A 9,849-nucleotide genomic window follows, 5' to 3' on the forward strand; every position below is an offset into this window, starting at 1 on the left:
AATAATACTACTTTTATTATGAAATTTACATCATTCACATAATGTCTTTTGTTGAAAAGCAGGTAGGTAGGCTCTGGAGTGTGTTCGTCCTGGAGCACTTTTTGGCAGTAGTTTTGCAAGAATGCTTTTTTTACTGTGTTACAGTGTGCATACACTGCTGCCATCTAGTGCTTAAAAGCATTATTACAAAAATACTTTAATATAGTCATCCAGACAAGTGCATACATGCACAATACCTACCTAGGTATTCTTTTTCACAAAAAATACCATGACAACAAAGCTAATTTGAGAACAGAAGTAAACTGAATTCCTTTTGTATGATGATGAGTCCATAGGAATTCCATAACATGTGTTATATACTTTCTGCCTCTAGGAGGAGGCAGAGAGCCCACAGAAGAGCTTTAAAGGGACAGTCAACACAAAAATTGTTACTGTTTAAAAAGATAGATAATTCCTTTACTACACATTCCCCCAGCTTTGCACAACCAACATTGTTATATTAAATAATGTATAACCTTTAAACCTCTAAATGTCTGCCTGTTTCTAAGCCACTAAAGACAGCCTCTTATCACTTGCTTTTTTATTAGCTTTTCACAACAGGGTAGTGCTAGTTCATGTGAGCCATATACATAACATTGTACTCACAGCCGTGGGTTGTGTGCAACACAGCACTAACTGGCTTAAATGTAATTCAATAGATAATAAATAAAATGTAATGTGATTAGGGGGCTGTCAGAAGAGGATTAGATACAAGGTAATCACAGAGGTAAAAAGTATATTAAAGGGACAATAAAGTCAAAATTAAACTTTCATGATTCAGATAGAGAATGCAATTTAAAGCAACTTTCTGATTAACTTCTGTTATCATTTTTCTTCATTCTCTTGGTATCTTTATTGGAAAAACTGTAATGTAAGATTAGCAGCCCGCCCATTTTTGGTTCAGAACCTTGGTTGTGCTTGCTGATTGGTGGGTACATTTAGCCACAAATCAGCAAGCACAACCTGGGTTCTAAACCAAAAATGAGCCGGTTGCTAAGCTCACATTACTGTTTTTTTCCAATAAAGATACCACGAGAACAAAGAAAAATTGATAATAGTAGTAAATTAGAAAGTTTCTTAAAATTGTATTCTCTACCTTAATCTTGAAAGAAAAAAATGTGGGTTTAATATCCCTTTACTATAACCATGTTTTCTGTGCAATTCAAAACTGGGGGAATGAGTAAAATAAAATAAAACGTTTTAAGTTGACTGTCCCTTTAATCTCCTCCCACCTCTCCTCTCTCCTCAGTTTAATCTTGGCCTCCCAGGGGAAATGGCTGAATATGGAGGTGGATTTCATGGGAGCTCAAACCAATGTGAGACCCTTAACCCCTGATACAGATTCATTCAGCAGAAAGAAGATTTCAGCAAACTGAATGAGACATAGGGGCCTATGTACCAATGTGCAAGCGGACATGATACAAAGTAACGTATCATGTCCGCTGCACATCACAGCACATCAATAAATGCCAACAGCATACACTGTCTGCATTTATCATTGCACCAGCAGTTCTTGTTAACTGCTAGTGCAATGCCGCCCCCTGCAGTTCGCGGCCAATCCGCGAACTGGCCGCTAGCAGGGGATGTCAATCGTGGCCGCTAGCAGGGGATGTCAATCAACCCGATCTTATTCATATTTTGTCAGCCTGTCTTTAGACCGCTGCTTCATAACTTCTTCATAACTTCTGTTTCCGGCGAGCCTTCAGGGCATCCATACGGAGCTTGATAAATATGCCCCATAGTGTTTATTCATTTTAGGCTATATGCTACGATCGTCCGTACTGTCATACACTGATCACACTACATTGCCGTAGATGTTTTTTGTTCTACGCATTCTCTTGTATTATTGAATCGTGAAATTAACACGACCATACATATACAATCTTATTACATATACATAGACACACATAGATACTGTAATATATTCCAGTTTTGGAAAAGGATATACTTTTACAAGAGGTAATGAAGAAACAAGGAATCAGATGTGTTAGCAAGAGAGCTAGAACAATTGGAAATCAACTAACTAGGGATTTCTCTAGAAAGCAGACAGCTACATGGTTACAAAGTCAAAATGGATTTTACAAATGTAAAAGAATACCATGTAAAAGCTGTGATTTTGTCATTTCAGGTGATTCATTTAAGTCCACGGTCACAGGCAAAACTTTTGATATCAGACACAGGATGACGTGTCATTCTAATTTTGTGGTTTATTTAATTACATGCAATTTATGCCACAAACAATATGTAGGCAGGACTACAAGATTACTAAAAGATTGAATCCGTGAATATTTGATATCTATCAAACAAGACCCCCAAAACACCAATAGCGAAACACTTTGCAGCACATTTTAATACTATGGGAATGCCCATAAATGATAACAATATAGGCACAGTACTAGGGTTTCAAGGCATTGACACAGCCATTAAAAGTACCAAAGGGGGAGATAGAACAGCTGTACTAAATAGGAAAGAGGCTTTTTGGATTTTTCATTTGTCTACAGGGGTCCCTTTAGGAATTAATAAAATTACTGACCTTAGGTATTTTGTAGACTAAGGTAATTCAAATAGAGAAGTACATAATACAGTTTAGACTAAAAGTTGACATAACAATCTAATGAGTACCACCAGTACCTCATAGCATCATTCATGGATTGGAATTGATGCAGTAGGGGTATGGAAAGTTATAATCTTAAAGCTTTAAACATCTAATATCTAACAAGTTAAGATGGCAACCAAAAAAAAATAATAACACAAAAAACCAAATACCAAGAATTAGTTTATTCGTTGTGTAATATTGTATTCCAAGTATACAATATTTTGATGCCATAGTACCAATTCCTCAGTAAAACCAAAGAACAATAGTATTTAACATTATCACATAGATTGTAGTTTTAGTTTTAGTTTTTATTTTTATATTTGATTAGACAAGAGTAAAGGAAATTTCATTTTTTAAATATATATTTTTTTCGAGCACTATTTATATGAGATAAATTCCTAGCATAGAGAAACAACGTAATCAGTAAATTTAAAAGGTTTCACATGAGATGACACAGTTAGAGTTTTAGAATTCAGAGCTTTTTTATATAATAACAATAATAATTAAACATTTTTTTCATTATTATCACAATCACTCTGGTCACTTAGACAAATCCACAAGTTTAAGAATTAGAAAAAGAAATAACACTAAGGGCTGAATAACACAGCATAACAAGTAGTAGATGTGCAATACACAATTTATATAAAATTAGACACTAAGATATTAGAGTTTTTTTTTTTTTTTGAGTTTCACTAGGGGTTTAAGTCACAAGATAAGTCATAGAACACGAGATAAAAATAATAAAAAATAATAAAAAATAAAAAAACAAAAAATAAAATATAAATAAGAAACGACATTTAGGAAAAACATCAAATATAGGAATAAAAACGAGGAGATAAAATAACACAAAATTAAATAAAATGAAATATGAAAAATGATAAGAGATAAGAAATGATGACGAGAGTTAAATATGTCAGAAAGTCAGTGGGTTTGACAATAGGTAATAATGATTTAAACAAAATATAAATTTATATACACTGATACTTGGTTAAACCCATTGGAAATAAATAAATAAAGAGATAAATAAATTTTGACCTATACAGAGCAAATTCAACATAGAGGAATTGGAGCTTAAATATTGGAAGCCTAAAAGAGGGAATACAATGTTACACAATATAATATAATATAACATATAACAAATGTATCAAAATAGAGATGAACTTGTTTTTGGTAGATCTGTATATATAAGGGGATGTTTAGCGAATTCTCTTTTCTTCTCCTCTCTCAGTATAATATCGAACTAATTTTAATAGGTAACATGTAATGAGATAAAGATCGCATATAAGAATAGCATTTTTTGATACCATTTTTGTTTTCATTAACATTTTTTATTTATATTTTTTATAAACATATTAGCTTGAAATGATTCTTAAGATACTGTTACGTAATTGCTCTATCAGTGTTACTTTTAAAGTGCAGCAATAGCCGGAAGCGCTTTGGTTTTTTCTCATACAGCTATTAGACAGACAGAGACACTAATTGATACAAGATATATATACTGTGATCTGGCTGTGTGTGGTCCGTAGCGCATGCGCGGACATTCTGTGTGTGAAGAGACCAATACCGCGAAGTATCCGTCTTAATTAATACCAACAGGTGTGCTGTAACGCAGGTAAGCAAACGTAACAGGAAATGCTATGTGTTTAAAAGAACCAAGTGATTTACTGTGCATTAGTCCCTGACGAAGTGCCTCCGGGCAGGAAACGCGTCGGACGTTTAATTCTTAGTGCTCCCTCCCTAGCACACTTATACCATGCTTAATTTTGACTTTAAATAAAGTCGGTTTTTACTTGCAAACTAGGCGGCTGAAGTGTCTTCCTTACAGCAGATCAATCACACAGTATCCTAGATACTGTTTTGGCAATACATGATGTCTCAGGTGCAACAATGCACACAATATCTTTCCATTTGCTTGGTGCATGATTGTGTAACTCCTGTATAATCATTTATTGATGTTTTATACAGAGTTTATACCATATAGTAGCTATATGTATATGTGTCTTCTGTTTTTTATACTACACTACATAGGCGGTAATACCATGTGCACATCTGTGTCTTAAATGATACCGCACGACCAGTTTGCTTAATATTAGGTACAGCAACGCCCACAAGGTTATAATATGCATAACTGCTCTTTATTTATACAAGCAGCGTTTAACTTCTATCAGAGCTCATGTGTATTTATGTGAGGAGCTGTGATCAAGTCTAAATAGACTGCATAATACTGCATTAGAGCAGATTCATTTTTATTTTGTTTTATTGTGTATTATGCCTTTCCTGTCAAAAGGATATGATAACTTGCATGGGCAGCTTACACACAATGGTATTCTATATGCACAACCTGAGGTTATTGTAGATTTATGTCACAGTACATAAGACACGTGCAACTATATTTGTCAGGGGTTACCATTTCATTCAGTGTATGCTTGGTGTTATTCTATAGAAAGGTTGTGTGTTTCATAAATGTACTACAGTTTGTTTCTGTTTGTAACAGAACATACTTATTGCATGTGCCTTAATACTACTTAATCATAACTAATTACATGGTCCTTTTTATCTGCATTGTAAAGTCTGTATAAACAGAACATGCTAATTATATGTACCTCATTTAGTAAATAGATGTACCTTATTATATACAGTTTAGATATTTATTGATTGAACCTGCTGATTACTTGTACCTTAATTACTAATTAAATGCACTTATATGCCCTGGATATTCTGTACACGCAACAGGCTACTTATTTGGTATCCAGGTACATTCTGGTACATAGTATAGATTATTAACAGAGCATACTAATTACATGTATCTTTTTGTAGAGAATATAGATCTGTCTTGACAGACCATACTAATTTCATATACTTTATCTGCTAATTGCATATTCCTTTTATCTGCATTGTAGATTGTGCATAAACAGAATATGCTAATTATATGTTCTTTATTCGTTTAAATATGTCCCATATTGTATGCTTAGTTGCTTCTGTTGAGGCAGAACATGCTAATTACATGTACTTTATTTTCTAAATACATGTATCTTACTGTACGCCGTATGCAATGTCGTATGAAGACAATGTATATCTACAAGCATATTAATTACTCTGTATTTTTAATATATGCTTCAGTTCATATTTATGCAGATTTATATTTTATAAAATGTATCCTATAACATGTACATCTGTACACAAGACATACAACTTGTACACATGTAGCAAGGACTGCAAAGATGTAGGTAGTCACTCTATGCAGACTAGGTCTCGCTTAACACAGTATTGTAAACAAAGGGTTAGAGTTTGAATACAGTTGTAAGTGCTGCTTTTTCTCACTTTTATGCTAGTTGTTTAATGTGCTTTTTTCTCATTTAGGTAAGCTCATCAATACAGCTGTCAGATTTCAGGATAGGTGTGCGGTCTGGGAGTTGCAAGGAACGATAGAAGTTGTGACACCTCTGGAGGTGAGGTTTCTAATTATCTTCTTGGAGCTCCGAGTCTATGAAGGTATACCTTCAAAACATTTATACATATTCATACTTTCAGGATTGTTCATCCTTACTCCTGAAGAACAGAACGTGACCCCTTAATACATCTCATCAGGCCCTCCAGTAATATTATACTGTATGTGTCTCCAAAAGAGAGTGATTTCTCAATGCTTCAATCTTTTACTAGCAATATAACCTTTCAGAAAAAAATACATTTTGGGAGGAATGGTTTAGGAATTTCTCCATGGATTTGTACACCGTGTTGTTAGTCAGATATCACTTGTGAGTAAGAAAACAAAAGTAAAATTAGCTAAGATTACATGGTTTCAATGTTTGTTACACAATTTATAAATAAATAAATTTATGTTGAAATTAAATCAATTTATGTTAAATTATTTAATTAATTTGTGTTTTAGGTAGCTTAAGTAACATCGAAAAATAACAGAAAATTGTATAATATTGCAATGTATTACACTGCCCCCACCTGACTACTTTGTAATGCTTTGTAATGCTACCCGCTAGCAAAATTTCTGTGGAGAACACTAAATCCCATTTGACAAAGGCTCAATATAGAGCCAAAATTTTATGGATTCCTGAGAATTTTAATAAATTGGAATAAAGGCTAGATTTTATTTGTTTTGATTGCCTGTTTAATTACTCCAATTGAGAAGTGTGGGTCAATTATATATTTTTAGTTTAATATTGGCTTACATTTTAGCCGGGTGGCCAATAAAATCAGCCATCAAATAGGTCCTAGGGAGAAGACTGGAGCTCCTGAGATATCTGGGATATGCTTGATAAGAATTAAGATTACATTTCAGAAGGAATTATCAGTCGAAACAGCACTATATTACAAGTTAAGTGTACATTTATGCTTACATGATATGTGCACTCCAATTTGCAATACCAGCACACGTACATGTTTTCTGGTATTACTAGTAAGGCGCAATGTGAACGTGAGCTGGCATTTGCATTGCTGGAAGCCAAGCTCTCACAGGAGCGCGCTTCCATAGGCTCCAATGGGAGCCTCGTTTTCATGCCAGCAGCCGCACACAAACACCTTGCGCATTGGGCAGCAATAAATCAATGTACTGTATATTAATATATACATATATATTTATGTGTTTATATGTGTATATATAAACACATAAATATATATGTATATAAGCAAATACACACCTGGTCACCTATAATATTAATGCAACAGCTAAACCCACTTCTCCATCCCGCCCCCACACCTCCAAAAATCTACACACTGTGGATCCGCTCCAATTTTCAAAAATCATTCAAGATCTCCTCTCTCACACTTTCACTATAACCTGCCCTGATCTTGCTACAGCCCACTATAGTAACACTCTCTCCTCTGCACTAGACACACTTGCTCCTCCCCAACTGTGCAAAACATCATGCCATCAGTTACAGCCATGGCACTCTCAACAAACACGCTATTTGCAAAAATTCTCCTGTACTGCTGAGCGTGTCTGGAGGAAAACTCACTCAGAATTTGATTTCATCCACTATAAGTTTTTTCTTCATTCATAGACTTCTGCCCTTCACTTAGCCAAGCAAACCTACTTCTCTTCTCTCATATCTACTCTTTCCACAAACCCTAAACGACTCTTCTCCATCTTTAACTCTCTCCTCCACCCACCTACTCCACCCCCTCCATCTGTCTTTAGTGCTCAAGACCTGGCTGACTACTTTCTAAACAAAACACATACTATCCGAAGCAACATCCCAACACCAATCTGCAATCTTCCAACTCCAGGCCCAGCTACTCCCTCTGCCACCCTCCGCATCTTCCATCCAGCCACTGAGAATGAAGTGTCTTCCTTACTATCTTCCTCATTTCTCACTACCTGCCCGCTCGACCCTATCCCTTCCCATCTAATACGCTCCCTGTCTTCCACCCTCACTCCTGCTGTTACTCACATCTTCAACTTATCTCTCTCTACCGGCTCATTCCCATCTTCTTTCAAACACGCAAAAGTCACTCCCATACTCAAAAAACCCTCCCTCAACCCTAATTCTCCCAAAAGCTACCGCCCCATATCACTGCTTCCACTAACATCAAAACTCCTTGAAAAATTAGTTTACAACTGCCTAACCCACTTCCTGTCCACCAACTCCTTGCTTGATTCCCTGCAATCTGGATTCCGCCCCAAACACTCAACTAAGATTGCCCTTACCAAGGATACTAACGATCTTCTTTCTGCTAAAAGCAATGGCTACTACTCTATACTTATCTTACTTGACCTCTCAGCTGCCTTTGACACAGTTGACTACCCCCTCCGCCTAAAAACCCTTAGCTCTTTTGGCCTCTGACACTGCTCTTTCTTGGATTCACTCTTATCTTTCTCACAGGTCTTTTTCTGTGTTATTTGCTGGCGAGTCCTCTTTTCCAATGCCTCTGTCTGTTGGAGTACCTCAAGGATCAGTTTTGGGTCCTCTACACTTCTCCATTTACACTTCTTCACTGGGTAGACTTATCAACAGTTATGGCTTCAAATATCACCTCTATACTGATGACACCCAGCTCTACCTCTCCATGCCTGCTCTCTCTGCCTCTGTCCTTTCTCATGTCAGCAACTGCTTATCTGGTATTTCTTCCTGGATGGCCTCTCACCATCTAAAGATTAACATATCCAAGACTGAGCTCCTCCTAATCCCCCGCTCTAGCTCTACGCCGACTTCTGACTTTTCTATCCCTGTCAACGACATCATCATCTCCCCAAGTTCGCTGCCTCGGAGTTACACTTGACTCAAATCTATCCTTCATACCTCACATCCAATCGCTTTCCTCATCCTGCCGCAACCACCTACGCAATATTTCCAAGATTCACCACTTTTCTGAGTGCTATCACCACAAAGCAAATAATCCACTCCCTTGTTATTTCCTGACTTGACTACTGCAATAACCTACTTACTGGCTTTCCTTTCTCCCGCCTCTCCCCTCTTCAATCCATCCTAAATGCCTCTGCAAGGCCAATCCACCTTTCCCGTTGCTCTGTATCTGCTGCACCTCTCTGTGAGTCCCTTCTTCCCATTCACAGCAGAAAAAAATTCAATATCCTCACCCTTACATACAAAGCTCTTACCAATGCCGCTCCCCACTACCTATCCTCTCTAGTCAACAAGTATACTCCATCCCGCCCACTAAGATCCAACAATGACCTGCTCCTTGCATCTTCGACTATAACCTCTTCCCCAGCTAGACTACAGGACTTCTGTCGTGCAGCACCTACCCTCTGGAACATTCTACCTTGTGCTGTCGAGCTTTCCCCTAATCTTTCTTCATTTAAATGCTCCCTGAAGACTTTTTTGTTCAGAGAAGCCTACCACCCAACTCAGTAATAAATTAATTCCACTCACCTAATAGTTCCCTCATCTAACATCTTATTAACATCTTGCTCACTTTTGCAGTCCTCACCTCCTGTTTCTTAACCTCCTACCCTTCTAGATTGTAAGTTCCCACAGGAATAGTGTCCTCAATTCCTCCTGTATTTTGACTTGTCTCTTACAAGTTTTATATTATTGTCTTATCTAAATGAATATTACTTATGGACAGCGCTGCAGAATATGTTAGTGCTTTATAAATTAAGTATAATAATAAAATAATATATTTATGGAGAGAACACAGTCCTCTCATTGACACCAATGTAAAGGCACTTTAGGTGCTGTTTTATTTCTAACACCCCACATCTCCTTACTTTAACCCCTTCTAAATATTTTGTGCTCATA

The sequence above is a fragment of the Bombina bombina genome, chromosome 2 (assembly GCF_027579735.1).
Source record: "Bombina bombina isolate aBomBom1 chromosome 2, aBomBom1.pri, whole genome shotgun sequence".
In the NCBI taxonomy this organism is placed as follows: domain Eukaryota; kingdom Metazoa; phylum Chordata; class Amphibia; order Anura; family Bombinatoridae; genus Bombina; species Bombina bombina.